This window comes from Microcaecilia unicolor, chromosome 12 (assembly GCF_901765095.1).
Source record: "Microcaecilia unicolor chromosome 12, aMicUni1.1, whole genome shotgun sequence".
Lineage (NCBI taxonomy): Eukaryota > Metazoa > Chordata > Amphibia > Gymnophiona > Siphonopidae > Microcaecilia > Microcaecilia unicolor.
The window spans coordinates 93,722,247-93,735,876 of record NC_044042.1 but is presented as its reverse complement, the minus strand read 5'-3'; the positions used below and the strand labels follow the sequence as shown (position 1 = coordinate 93,735,876).

The 13,630-nt window shown below is 41.4% G+C and overlaps 1 protein-coding gene across 8 annotated transcripts in view; it reads left to right on the top strand.

The window, feature by feature from the left end:
* The window catches only part of MAPT (microtubule associated protein tau), a 344,430-nt gene that overhangs the window by 55,652 nt on the left and 275,148 nt on the right, over window positions 1-13,630 (top strand). The gene's annotated exons all lie outside the window — the stretch shown is intronic.

Genomic DNA, 13,630 nt, shown 5'->3' with positions numbered 1-13,630 from the left:
AAGAAAGGATGGCAAAAGCATAGACAGAAGTAAAGACAGTTCAAGATTATAAAGAGAGGTGACATTTTTCAGGTATATTGGAGAAAGGAGACAGGCCAGAGTTGGAACTATGAGCAGTGGTGTGCTGGAGCAGGCTCTAACAGGCTCGCAAGAGCCGGTTGTTAGGTTTTTAAGAATTTAGGGAGCCGGTTGTTAAAATAGGGCCCTCCATGGCTACTTTAACAACTGGCTCCCAAAATGTGGGCTTGGGCCCCCTGCTGAATTCTCTTTTACTTTGCTGGTGGGGATGCTGAGCCCTGCCAGCCAAGTACATAGACTGCTGCTGTTCCCCACTCCTTGTGTTCAGCTCTGAGCAGCAGGCTGGGACTTCTCCAGCATGTGTGAGAAGTTTCAGCATGCTGCTCAGAGCAAGACGTTGGGAGTGGTGGCAGTCCGTTTATTGGCTGCCAGCAAAGGTATGCCTAGCGTGCCCGCACAAAGGGAGGGAGGAGAGAGAGGCAAGTGTTGGCCACTCCTGGCCCTTCCAACTGCAGAGCTGGCTACGTCCGGAGAAAGAGCCTGTTGTTACAAATTTACCAGCACACCCCTGACTATGAGACTCAAAAAGTACTGAGGGCCAATGTGTGATGAGGGAAAAATAGAAATGCTCAGTGTTTGCTGTTCATGAACAAAAACTTGGAGAATGTCTGTAGATGATTGACAAAGATACGTATGGGGATGCTGTAAATACTACACCAGTCACAAACAGAAGGAAAAAAAACTGCACTGAAGGAAAAACGCCAGGCATAAAACAGTCGACAAACGAAAAGGAACCTCTCACAGATGGTGTCACCATCTGCGAGAGGTTCCTTTTTGTTTGTCTACTGTTTTATGCCTGTAAATAGCATACATGGAACACAGAGGAATATTTTTGGATGTCCAAGTTAGAATTGGGGTGTCCTGCTCATAATGTCAAAAAAAAAAAAAAAAAGGAAAAAAGAAAAGTCCATCTCACAGCCAGTTTCAAACGGAAATACATTGGGGTTAGTAGTAGTAGTAGTAGGGTTTCCTGTCTGAGAACATCCAATTCTACAAATGGAAAAGTCCAAATAATAAAAGCCAAAAATCTAGGGACAAGGATGTCGTCTGGCAGCATTTTTACGGAAATGGCCATACAGACATCCTTGCAGAGCAGAGGAGCAGCATCGTGGTCAGTGCAGTGGACTGTAAACCTAGGGCACCCAGGTTCATATCCCCCTACATTTCTTTTTTTTTTTTTTTTTTTTAATGCTGAGCCCTCCAGGAACAGGGAAATACCTACTGTATACCGCCTCAATAGCCTTTCAAGCGTGCAGGTGTGATAAATATATAGATAGGTACAGTAGGTATATGTCCATTTCTGGAGGGCTCACAATTTAAAGGAAAAAAAAAAAAAAGAGAGACCTGAACTAGGATTTGAACCTAGGTATAAAGAATGGCACGGGGACAAAGTTTGTCCCTGTCCCTGCGAGCTCTGTCTGACTCTGATCCCGTCTGCACAAGCCTCAAACAGTTATGATTTTATATTTAAATCATTTTATTAAAGTATAAAATAAAACAATATTCTGTGCAACTGTCATTTTATAAATTACAAGCATTACAGAACAAGGATCTACAAAACCTGTCTCCCCTCTCTCTCACAAATACCCCCTCCACTATTGGGAAAACTGAACAAGCCAAATTACTACAGAAAATTTATGCTAACAGAATACCTTGGTCACACACAACATAAATGCCAAATACTTAATAGCTGACTAAAAATGATAAACATATTGAAGCCAAACCAAAGAAATAGAAAGAGATGCATTTTCTCCTATACCATGCAAAATATATAGATCTCACATGCCAGGGATGTTGTTAGGGGAGCGCAACTAGGACAACTGCCCCCTGGCCAAAGAAAGCCCTAATAGGCCTGCGGGAAGCTGAAGAAGGCACAGCCTAGATTTCTGCCCTGTGCCCCAGCCATGTCTAACACCAGCTTTAGCAGGATACACATTTCAAATCTGACATGGAGTGGAAGAGTAGCCTAGTGGTTAGTGCAGTGGACTTTGATCCTGGGGACCTGGGTTTGATTCTCACTACAGCTCCTTGTGACTCTGGGCAAGTCACTTAACCCTCCATTGCCACAGGTACAAATAAGTACCTGTATATACTATGTAAACTGTTTTGAATGTAGTTGCAAAAACCACAGAAAGGCAGGGTATCAAGTCCCCTTTCCTCTAATCATAAAATTGAAAATAATTTGTTTCCTACCTTTTGTGTCTGGTCATTTTATTTTTCAAATCATGTTGGTCCCAGGCTCTGGTTTCTGTTTCCCTCTGTCTTCTCTTAACTCACTCACTTCTCTTGCCAGTTTGACATTTCTTTTTTCTCCATGCTCACCATCCATCTTCCATCTCTGTGTACCTATCTTTCCCCATGTTCAGCATCATTCCCTGTCCAGCATCTCCCCTGTGTCCATCTCCCCATATTCATTTCCTCTCCAGCATCTCCCCTGTGTCCATCTGCCCGTATTCATCATCATCACTGTCCCTGTTCCCTTCCCCAGTATCCAGCATCACTCCTTTTTGTCCCTGTGCATCTCTTTCTGAGTTCCTGTTCTTCACCATGTCTAGTTTCACTGCTTGCTTCTGAGAACTTCTTAATATTTAATTGATAGAGAATGAACCAATAAAATTGTATAACTCCTGGTGCAGGTGTCTACACACCGAAACACAGTGCCTTGTCGAGTCTTTTGACATTTTAATAAACAATGGATCCTTTCATAGCTGGTGCTTTTATGTACGTTTGGTAGCTTCATATTGTGCTTCTTTGGAAGGTCATTTGTCCATCCCTACTGTTTTCTTTGCCTTGGTACTGCAAGTCTGATATTTCTGTTGTGGCTATAAAGACAAGAGAATGCTATCTGTTAACATAATTGGTGCAGTAGTCACTTGTAGATGAATGGCTGTCAGCCAGTTACATGTTGGAGACCAGAATAAGGATTATACTATTCTTTTTTTTTTTCTTTGATAGTCATGTTGCTAATTAAAGAATCACTATAATAAACTTTGGGTTCAAAATAATTTATCTTTTTTAATATATGCACTTTAAAATGCATGGTTTAACTTGGTTTGTTGCATTTTAAAGTGCATATATAAAAAAAAGATAAATTATTTTGAACCCAAGTTTATTATAGTGAGTTTATGGTTTAACTTGGTTTGTTGGATTTGTTCTTCCTGATTTTTTGTAATTTGCTAATTAAAGAATGACACATGTAGCTTTAATGAGCACAATTGACATAAACCTTGTTTATAAGTACATAAGCATTGCCATACTGGAACAGACCAAAGGTCCATCAAGCCCAGTATCTTGTTCAGAAATGTAACAATTCATCTCAGTTGGAATTGAAGGTTTAGGGGTATGTTTGTATTAGTGCAGATAAAAGGATGTAGAGTAGTGTGTTCACAATATTTAATTAATTGTACTGTGAATTGTCTATAATACCTCTGAAGAGCTCTGAAAAACTGTCAGGGTGGGGATACCTTGTGTTTTCTTTAGATACAGGAACCGTTTGGCAATTGTGGATCTGTCAGGAGTAGATAAGACCAGGAAGAATCTTAAAAACTTTTATCGGCCTTGGAAAGGAAGCTGCTAATTTTTTTTCTCCCTAGGAAAATTACAAAGTATTGAGCTTGACTGCATTATGCAATACTGAATACTGTGTAATAAGGAAAGAGATGCTTATTCAAATGATTTGCATGTTGGAAAAGGGAATTGTAGTTTGGTGAAACAGTTTGCTGATACATCAATTGACTGGGAGTTAGAGAAGTGAGTATTTATATTATGAATAGGAGATGAATTAGCTTGCCAAAATGTGGAAGCAGATTGTTTAATTCAATACTTAATAAACCACCCATTACATATACATCTAGGCGTTGATAATCTAAATATTAATACATTCACTAGTGACAGACATTCTGGAAATCATATGTAAAATATAAAAGAAACAGAAATGACACTGGCAAAGAAGAAAGCATGTGCTAACTATGCCCCAGGTTTGCCAGTCCACTATGATGCCATTGTCCGTGGAAAATCCATCATGAGTCAAATGCCATGGGAAAATAAGTTTTCACATTGATCTTAAATTTAGAGCACTGCCAGCTTTCGTGGAATACAAAACCTTCGCTAAAGAGAGGACAGTAAAAGATGTCAGAGTTGGACAGGGTAAGATGAGGGTAGTAGCCACCAAGGTAAGGCGTAAGCCTGTAGTTATCAACCTCTTCTCTGTTTCTACTTTTGTGAAGAAGGACACATCATCTCTACTCCAGTCCCATGGAACCAACCTCCCCTGTGTCCAAGGATCCTTTAGAGAACTTACCACAACTTCTTTGAGCTCCTTCAGTATCCTAGGCTGTATCTCTTCTGGACCCATAGCTTTGTCCTCTTTAATTTTGCAAGTTCATAAACATTATTGACTCTCAATAAACTATAAATTTCTTGTGTTCTTGTTATCTTTAAGAAAAAGATATGTGGCCTAGTGGTTAGGGTGGTGGACTTTGGTCCTGAGGAACTGAGTTCGATTCCCACTTCAGGCACAGGTAGCTCCTTGTGACTCTGGGCAAGTCACTTAACCCTCCATTGCCCCATGTAAGCCGCATTAAGCCTGCCATGAGTGGGAAAGCGCGGGGTACAAATGTAACAAAAATAAAATAAATAAATAATAATGATTGATTTAGCTTCTGAGAGATGATTTTGATGTTAGTCATTGCTTGTGATAGTTTCAGGCTTCAGACATTACTGGCACAGCAACAAGATTGGTAGTTCACAGACTGAAATGAACATCGGTTAGATTTAGACTTTAAGCTGTAAAGTAGGAGCAGAGAGTTGGATTAAGGTTGTAAGCAATGGGATCAGATCACACTATTTCTGTAAAAGGTTCCTTGGCTACCACTATAATATAGGGCTAAGTTTAAAACTTGATGTATGATCTTCATGGCCCTTAAAGGAAATGAGCTTGAGTACTTTCAAGGAGTATCCCCAATCACACCCTCTGGAAAGGACATCACCATTATGTGACACCTGCCAATGACCCTTTCTGGAGTAGCCCCCGCACTCTGGAATGCAGTCCTCAATTCTCTATAGTTTAGGAAGCAGATGAAAGCTAGACTGCCCCTATTTGACTGACTGTACATTTGTCCTTTAGATTGTAAGCTCCTTGAGCAGGGACTGTCCTTCTATGTTAAACTGTACAGCGCTGCGTAACCCTAGTAGCGCTTTATAAATGTTAAGTAGTAGTAGTATGAAAGTGTGGCTTTTCACCCCATGCTGTCTATTAAGATGGTTAGATGTACGCAGCATACTATGGGGGCTCATTTTAAAAACTGAAAATGTTTAAAAAGTGTCATAAAACAGCAGTTTGCCAAAACATTCAAATCGCTATTTTTGAAACCCATTTTCTAAACTTTTTTCTATGCTGTTCGCCCGCAGTGTGTTCAGATCACAAGGGGGCATGTTAAGGGAGGGATTTGGGTGTTCCTAACACTTGGACGTTTTTCTGCCATAATGGAACAAAACAAAAATGTTCAGGACTTAAAACTAAGATGTTTTGAGCTAAACCTGTTTTAATAATGACTAAGCCACAAAATAGTGCCCTAAATGACCACTGGAGGAATAAAGGAATGACCCCCCCTTCCCCCCCCCCCCCCAAAAAAAAAAGATGTGAAAGAAACAGTACATACAAGTCTCTGACAGCCTTAGATGTTATGGCCAGTCCTATTAGAGCAGCAAGTAGGCCCCTAGTGGTTGGTGCAGTGGAGAAGGGGACCCAGGCCCATAATCCACTCTTATACTTATGGTAGAAAGTGTCAGCCCCCCCCCCCCCCCCAAAACCTACCACAAACCTACGGTACCCACATATAGGTGACACCTGCACACTTAAGGGCTATTGTAGTGGTGTATAGTTGAGTACAGTAAGTTTGGTGAGTTTTGGAAGGCTCCCAATACAATATAGAGGCGGTAAAGATGAGATGTGTACTTAGGACCTTTTAGGTGAAGTCCACTGCAGTGCCCCCTAGGGTGCCCCACTGCTCTGATGGATTGTTGTGTGGCCAGTCTATTATGAATGCTAGCTCCTCCTACATCCCGATGGCATGATTTTGTTCGTTTTTCACAGCAACATCTAGAAAAAGACCATTTTCAAAGCAAAAAGATAAGCTGTTTTCATTTTCAAAAATTGTTATATTAGCCACTTGGATTTTAGACGTTTTGATTAAAACATCCAAAGTCGCATTTAAACGTCATATTGAAAATGCCTTCCACACCGTATTATGTACTGTGATAGTAATAATGTTACTTGTAAGAGTAGTGCAATGATTAGGTAGAGACGGGTAAAGAATATTTTGGTTAGCACGTTGGAATTATTTTTATGTGAAAAAAACAAATAAACCTCCACTACCCCAATTGCAGAGGTCTTAAATACAAATCAGTACATGCATGTAGCTTCGCCTACCTACCTCTGCACACAATTATGGAATAAACTACCAAATACTATAAAAACTATTCATGACTTGACAACCTACCGGAAGTAACTGAAGACGTACCTGTTCAAAGAGACTTACAAAAAGAATCCTCCTTAATGACTTGTTTCCAAATCTATACCAGAACCAACCAATATTGATCCCTTCTGATTTGATTATTTTATCATATTATCATTATTGAACATTACATTTTTTCCTACTCTCACTTGTATATTACGTATTATCATTTTATTTACCCTACCTACCTGTTATTCTTGTACATTAATTGTAACAATATGCTGAACCTCTTACTCTCTTAATGGTGATGCCATTGCTATATAATAAGTCAAAGATGGTGACCTGATCGGATGCCGAGTCGGGAGCTCTGTTGAAGTTCGCTGGGATCTGTCGGAGATCGCGATCTGAGCAGCCCTGTTGCATACGAGGAGGTGGAATATCTCCTCTCGACGGATTGCATTCCCTGGGAGCAACGAACAAGGATCGCCGGGGGAGAAGCCCGAGAGCCGAAACCGAGACCGTGTCTCGCTGGGAGATCACAGTCTCAGCGGCCCTGTTGCATACGAGGAGGTGGAATATCTCCTCTCAAAGGGATTGCATTCCCGGGGAGCAACGAACAAGGATCGCCGGAGGAGGAGGCCAAGAGCCGAAACCGAGACTGTGACTTGCTGGGATCTTCGATCTGAGACCGCGAACAAAGCCTCTCCCACGAGGTTACTATCTGGCCGAGTTCGGGTGATCGATCTCACCCCAGGCCGACCCGGCGCCTATCCCATCCCGCCCCATTCCAACCAGTGCGCGCTGCGGTGGAAACAAGTGGCGAGCTGAGAGACAGCCGAGGCTGGATCGGCATCCCAGCCGATCATCCAGTTGAAAACGCGGACTCGAGTTGCGACGGCCGACCGAGACGTGGCCCTGAACCAACACCCAGGCTCCATCCTGCCACTCGACCACCGAAAGGAGGTGAGCGGAGAGCGACCGGGGGACGACAAGCGGAGCGAAGCCGAGGCACTGAGCCCTTGAATACGAGTGCACAGCGCTTTGCAGGAACTACTGCGTGAGTAGAGGAGCAGGCCCAGAGTGGTGGAAGAGAGAGGACAGTCTTTGGCCCTGATCTCAGTAGAAGGAGGTGAACGCTGCATCGTCCAGACTAGCGCGACACGTGGCGGGTCGAAGTTACACTTCCTACCTGCCCTTTCTGAGATGTTACATGAGAATATACCTTGAATAAACAGGCAGGATACTACTTTTTAAATGCCTAAAACTTTGCATCTCATAACAAGATAATTGCATCTAAAACTGTAATCTGCCTACCACTCATCTCACAGCATAATACTGCATGCAGCACTGTAATCTGCTCTAGATACTTGTAATTTGCATTTAGAACTGTAATCTGCCTACTAGTCATTAATAACATGATAATGCATCTAGAACTACAATCTGCTTTAAATGCCGGTAATTTGAATCTCATATTATGATACTGCACATAGAACTATAATTTGCTTTAAACCTGTGCTTTAAAATTCGCATCGCAGAGCATGACACTGCATATAGAATTGTAATTTAAAACTCGCTTTTAAAATATGCATCTCATAGCATGATACTGCATATAGAACTTTTAAAACTTGTAAAACTGGCTATTAAAAATTTGCAACTCACAGCATGATACTGCATATAGAATTGTAATTTAAAACTTGCTTTCAAAATTCACATCTCATAGCATGATACTGCATATAGAACTTTTAAAACTGGCTGTTAAAAAAATTGCATCTCAAAGCATGATACTGCTTATAGAACTGTAATTTAAAACTTGCATCTCACAGCATGAACTGCATATAGCACTGTAATCTGCCTCTCTTAAACCTTAAAAGTATTACAATTTGATAACCGATTTGACATCTTCTAGCGCTCTAAATACACAAACTAACACTGATATGAACTCCAATAAACTATTCCTAACTATCTACTGTCTCACCCTAACCCAACACGTACTCATAATTCCGAGCATAGACAACAATAATCCCACACTTCACAAACCACCCACGCAACCCACACACAACATTCATATTCAAAAAATAAAAAAAGGACAGGAAATACCTACTGTCCACGGACACCGTCAACAGAAAGGAAAGAAAGAACTTAACGAACTCAGAGACCAAGATGACAGACAACTGATAGAAATTACTACTACCCCGAATCCAATTGAATACCACCAACTAATACAAATAGGCTACATCAATTCCAGATCGGCAGTTAATAAAACTGCAATTATAATCGACTGGATCGCTGATGAACATCTCGATCTCCTACTTATTAACAAAACATGGATCCATGACTCCAAAGATCCAATAATTTTAGAGCTATGTCCTCCAGGATATAAAATTACCCACTGGACAAGAGAAGGAAAAAGAGGAGGAGGCATAGCAATCTACTATAATAAAAAGCAACCTCAACGTTCTGAGGACACTGACGTCACTGAAGTCAGTCAGTCTCCCAGAACGGTTTGTGGATTCATGGTGGTGAAGCCACCCCACAGACCCGTGCCCCGCCCTCGCGTCAAACGTCATGACGTCGAGGGCAGGAAAAAAAAAACTAAACAAACGGTTGACCCCCCCCCCTAAAGCTGCAGCTGAACACAAGGACCTCCAGCACCCCCCCCCCCCCGCAACAACCCCCTCCTGAGACACCCACCTTCGCGTTGCTTTGCCGGCGGGGGCCCCGAAACCCCGCCAGCACAAGCCCTGTCTGCTCACTACGGCGTCATCTTCGGCGTTCCTAGCCTGTGGAGGCAGGGCTTCTGTGCGTCTGACGTCCTGCACGTGCATGACGTCAGACGCACAGAACTCCGCCCTGCACAGCTACCAACGCCGACGATAATGCCGTAGTCAGCACACAGGACTTGTGGTGGCGGGGTTCCGGGTCCCCCGCCGCCAAACCAACGCGAAGGTGGGTGCGATGGGCACGGTGGATCGGATGGCTGCGGCCGGATGCATCGCCGTGGGTGGGATGGTGCCGGGAGGGGGGGCATCGCACCTCACAGGCAACTGCTAAATGAGGAAAACCTTGCTAGCGCCCGTTTCATTTGTGTCAGAAATGGGCCTTTTTTACTAGTTATTTATAAATCTCAATTCACAGTCACAACAACAGCAGAATCTATGCTCTCCCAACTTGAAATAGCCTCAGTCAGAATCAACCACCCTAAATTACGTGAACACCTAAACCTAATACTATTTTACAGACCCCTGGGCAATTGGCAAGACTCACAAATGCACTTCATGGATTTCATATTGAATACTTGTGTTTCCACCCAGGACCTTCTCATAGCAGGAGACATCAACCTACATCTTGAAGATACCAACGCAAGCAATGTACTTGAATGCAAGGAATTCCTCCAACTATGGGAGCTTCACTGGCCAAACATGCAACCCATCCACAACAAAGGACATACATTAGACATTATCACCCACAAATTCTCATCAGAACCTAATCTCACACTTACAGATTCAAAGTGGACAGCCACGCCATGGTCCGATCATTACAAAGCAAACATCTTCTTCCGATGGAGAACAAAAAAGACCCAACAAAAACAAGAGCAAAAAACCTATACTACGAGAGGCAAAATAGACCCACCAACATTCTGGCAACAATTCTATACTGACAAATGGACAACACCGATAGACTCGCCCTTATTTCTCCAAGAATGGGACAACAGATGCAGAACAGTACTAGACAATATAGCACCATTACAAACCAGAACCTCACATAGAACTCAACACCATGGTTTAATGAAGAATTGAAAGAACTAAAAACACAGAGATTAGAACGAGCATGGACCAAGAAAAAAGACGAACATACACTCAAAAACTGGAAACAGCTACAAAGAAAATACAAATACACTATCAGACAAACTAAAAGAACGTACTACTGAAGAAAAGAATGCCGCCACTTTTGTAGAGAAGGCTAGACGATATTTAATATAAAAAGTTTACTCATTTGTTTAGTGTACAAACTGATTACCATCAATAGGGGGTAGTCAGGAAGCATTTCTTGATAAGCAATATACAAGTCAGAATGAATGATTAAAAACAAAGCAATGTACAGCAGAGAGAGAAATCAGAGTGCTTAAAGCAATGCTATAGACAGACAAAAAGAAATTCAAAATGCTTGCTTCCTCCTTGTTTTCCCTCTAGTTTTATACCGGGCCTCTGACTAATTCTCTCATACAACATTCCTGTGCAAGTCTCAGAATACCACAAACTGTTAATCATGTGCAGAACATCTGCTTTCTATTACCCCCCTACCTTCTAGCCCACAGACTTTCTGGAGCCTGCCTTTGGCTAATGTTTAATGTCCGTCAAATTTCTCATGCCTCAGGAGGGTTAGTGTTAAACCAGCTTGTTGTAATCATGGAGCCTTCCACTCCGCATTTTTCATACTTTTATTCTTTCATGCTTTTATTCAACATCCTCCCTTTTGAGGCCTGGTATTCCAGGACTCAAACATCTGTTTCAGCTCCAGTCTGTTTCTTCACCTCCCTTCTAAATCTCCTCCCCCCTTGTTTGTGGCATTCAGTTTCTGCACGCTTTTTCAATATTTTTGGCTGACATATTAAAGTTCTATTTATTCTGAATTTCAGTTATCATTGTTATTTTAAAAACATCCTGGCACATCTTTGCAAACATGCTAATACATGTTGCATTAAACAGATTCAATTGTACTAGGGTACAAAATTTATATTTCCTTTGAATACAGACAGTGAGCTTCATCAAAGGGGAATACACTGTCATTCATTCTTACTTCTCATTAGTTGATGTGGCATTAAAAATTACACAAATTAAAAGCATAACATTCATTGAATCAGTTGTTACAACATTCTGCGTGTAAGTGCACCCATAAGCAAGGCTTGCTTATAAATAGTCTCATTTGTCCAATGAAGGTTTTCATCATCTCTTACACAGGTATTATTGGGATAACAGACATGATTTTATCATTGTAGTCCCATATATCATAGTTGGCAAGGACAAGGATGATGTCAGTCAGTGGGCACATATGATACAATCAGTCAAATTCAACATCTTGGCCACTGTAACAAGTCTATTATCATATGTGTTCATTGTCCATTAACAAACAACAACAGTCCAATACCATCATGTTTAGGGACATGATGTTTGTTTATTCTTTGTCCATTTCAATGTTATTAATTCGTCGAATATCTGCTAAATGTATCCAAGAAGTATGACCTTCCAGACAGGCAGCGGTCTGAGTAAGGGCCGTGATAGCAAAAGGCCCTACATACCCAGGATCCTTCCATGTTTTATGTGTAAAGTTCTTTCGTAGCACTAGGTCACCTACTTTAAAAGCACAAACATCATTAGTAGTCCCTGCCTGTGATGTTACATTTGTTCGGATCATATCACTTGTCAGGTTCAACATAGGTTGTAGCTTTTGCCAGTACTGAGCTATGCTATCAGTACTTGCTGTCTGCATCGGGAAGAAATGACGTCCTGTCTGAATTTGGAATGGGGTCAATTTAGTACGCCCATTAGGTTGGGCCCTTATAACCATCAAAGCTAATGGTAACAAATCAAGCCAGGTATATGGTTTACCTGCTGTTTCCTTGTTTAAAGCCTTCAGTAATACTCTCAATTTAGTTTTTAAAATACCATTGTAGCGTTCTACCAAACCATTTGAGGTGGGGCGATACACTGATACCTTTCTGTGTGTTAAACCCATAATCGTTGCCATTTCTTTCAAAACACTGTTATTAAAATGTGTCCCGTTATCAGAAATTATTCTAGATGGACACCCATGTCTTGGCATAATATGAGTTACCAGGCATTGTACCACTTCATGTGCTGTCTCCCTTTTACATGGAAATGCTTCTACCCACCTTGAAAAAGCATCCACCCAAACTAACAAATACCTTTTTCCCTGCACTGGAACAATCATATCAGTGAAATCGATATACCATTCTTTTGCTGGGCCTTCTGGTATTGGAAGTGTCCCAGGTGATATTTTAGGACCTCGTTTAGGTATGTTAATATTGCATACCATGCAATTCTGCACAACCTGTTGAATCAAGTTATCAATTTTCAAAGTCCAAAATCTTTGCTCAAATTGTTGCCTCATTGTTTCCTTATTCCAATGCATGGTTGCATGCCACTCAGCCAATACCTTAATCGCCTGGCTCATTGGCATGCAAGGTAATCCTTCTTCTGCATTAAACCATTCACTTCCCAATTTCATACATCCTCTCTTCAACCATTTTTCACTTTCCTGTCCCTCTGGCTGCCACATTTCAATCTTATCTACATTCGTAAGTGGCCCTTCCTGTGTCTGTCTAGTATTATACAAAATCTTTTCACTTTGCTTAACCACCTCCGTTGCTGCTGCATCAGCCATTGCATTACCTAGTGCCTCAAAGGTTGACTTTTCAGTGTGGGCCGGGGTCCACACAACTGCAGTTTTTCTACCTTCATGTTCCCTTCTTGCCAAAATTTCAAACAGCAATTTCCAATATGTGTAATGTTGTAGATTTTTACCTGCACTGGTTATCATCCCCCTACGCTGCCATTTTAATATATGATACTGTAGTGAACTTGCAACGTAACCACTATCAGTATATATAGTGACATTTTGAGTCATATCAGTGTGTTGTAAGGCCGTAATAACGGCTAAAAGTTCAGCATGCTGTGCAGTCTGATCAGGAGGGGTTTTATATTGTACTTGCATTATCTTTCTTAGATTCTCATCTACCTGCACGCAGGCAAAGCCTGCAACAGTCCTTTCACAAGCTCCATCTGTAAACCATATTAATCCATCAGATAAGGGTTCAAAAGTAAGACAGTGAAATGTAGGGATTTCTATAGTATCGATCTCACCCTCTAGATCGACAGGAAAAAGCAGATCTATCTTATTTCTCTGTTCTTTAGTTAATGGTATTATTCTTATATCTTGTCCTAAAAGTACTGCTTGATATTTTCCAAATCTAGTGGCTGTCAATGCTGTTTGGCTAGGGCTCAACAGCGTTTTAATCGTGTGGTTGGTATGTATTACAATAGGAACAAAAGGCATTTGTGCTCTCCATTTGCCTACTG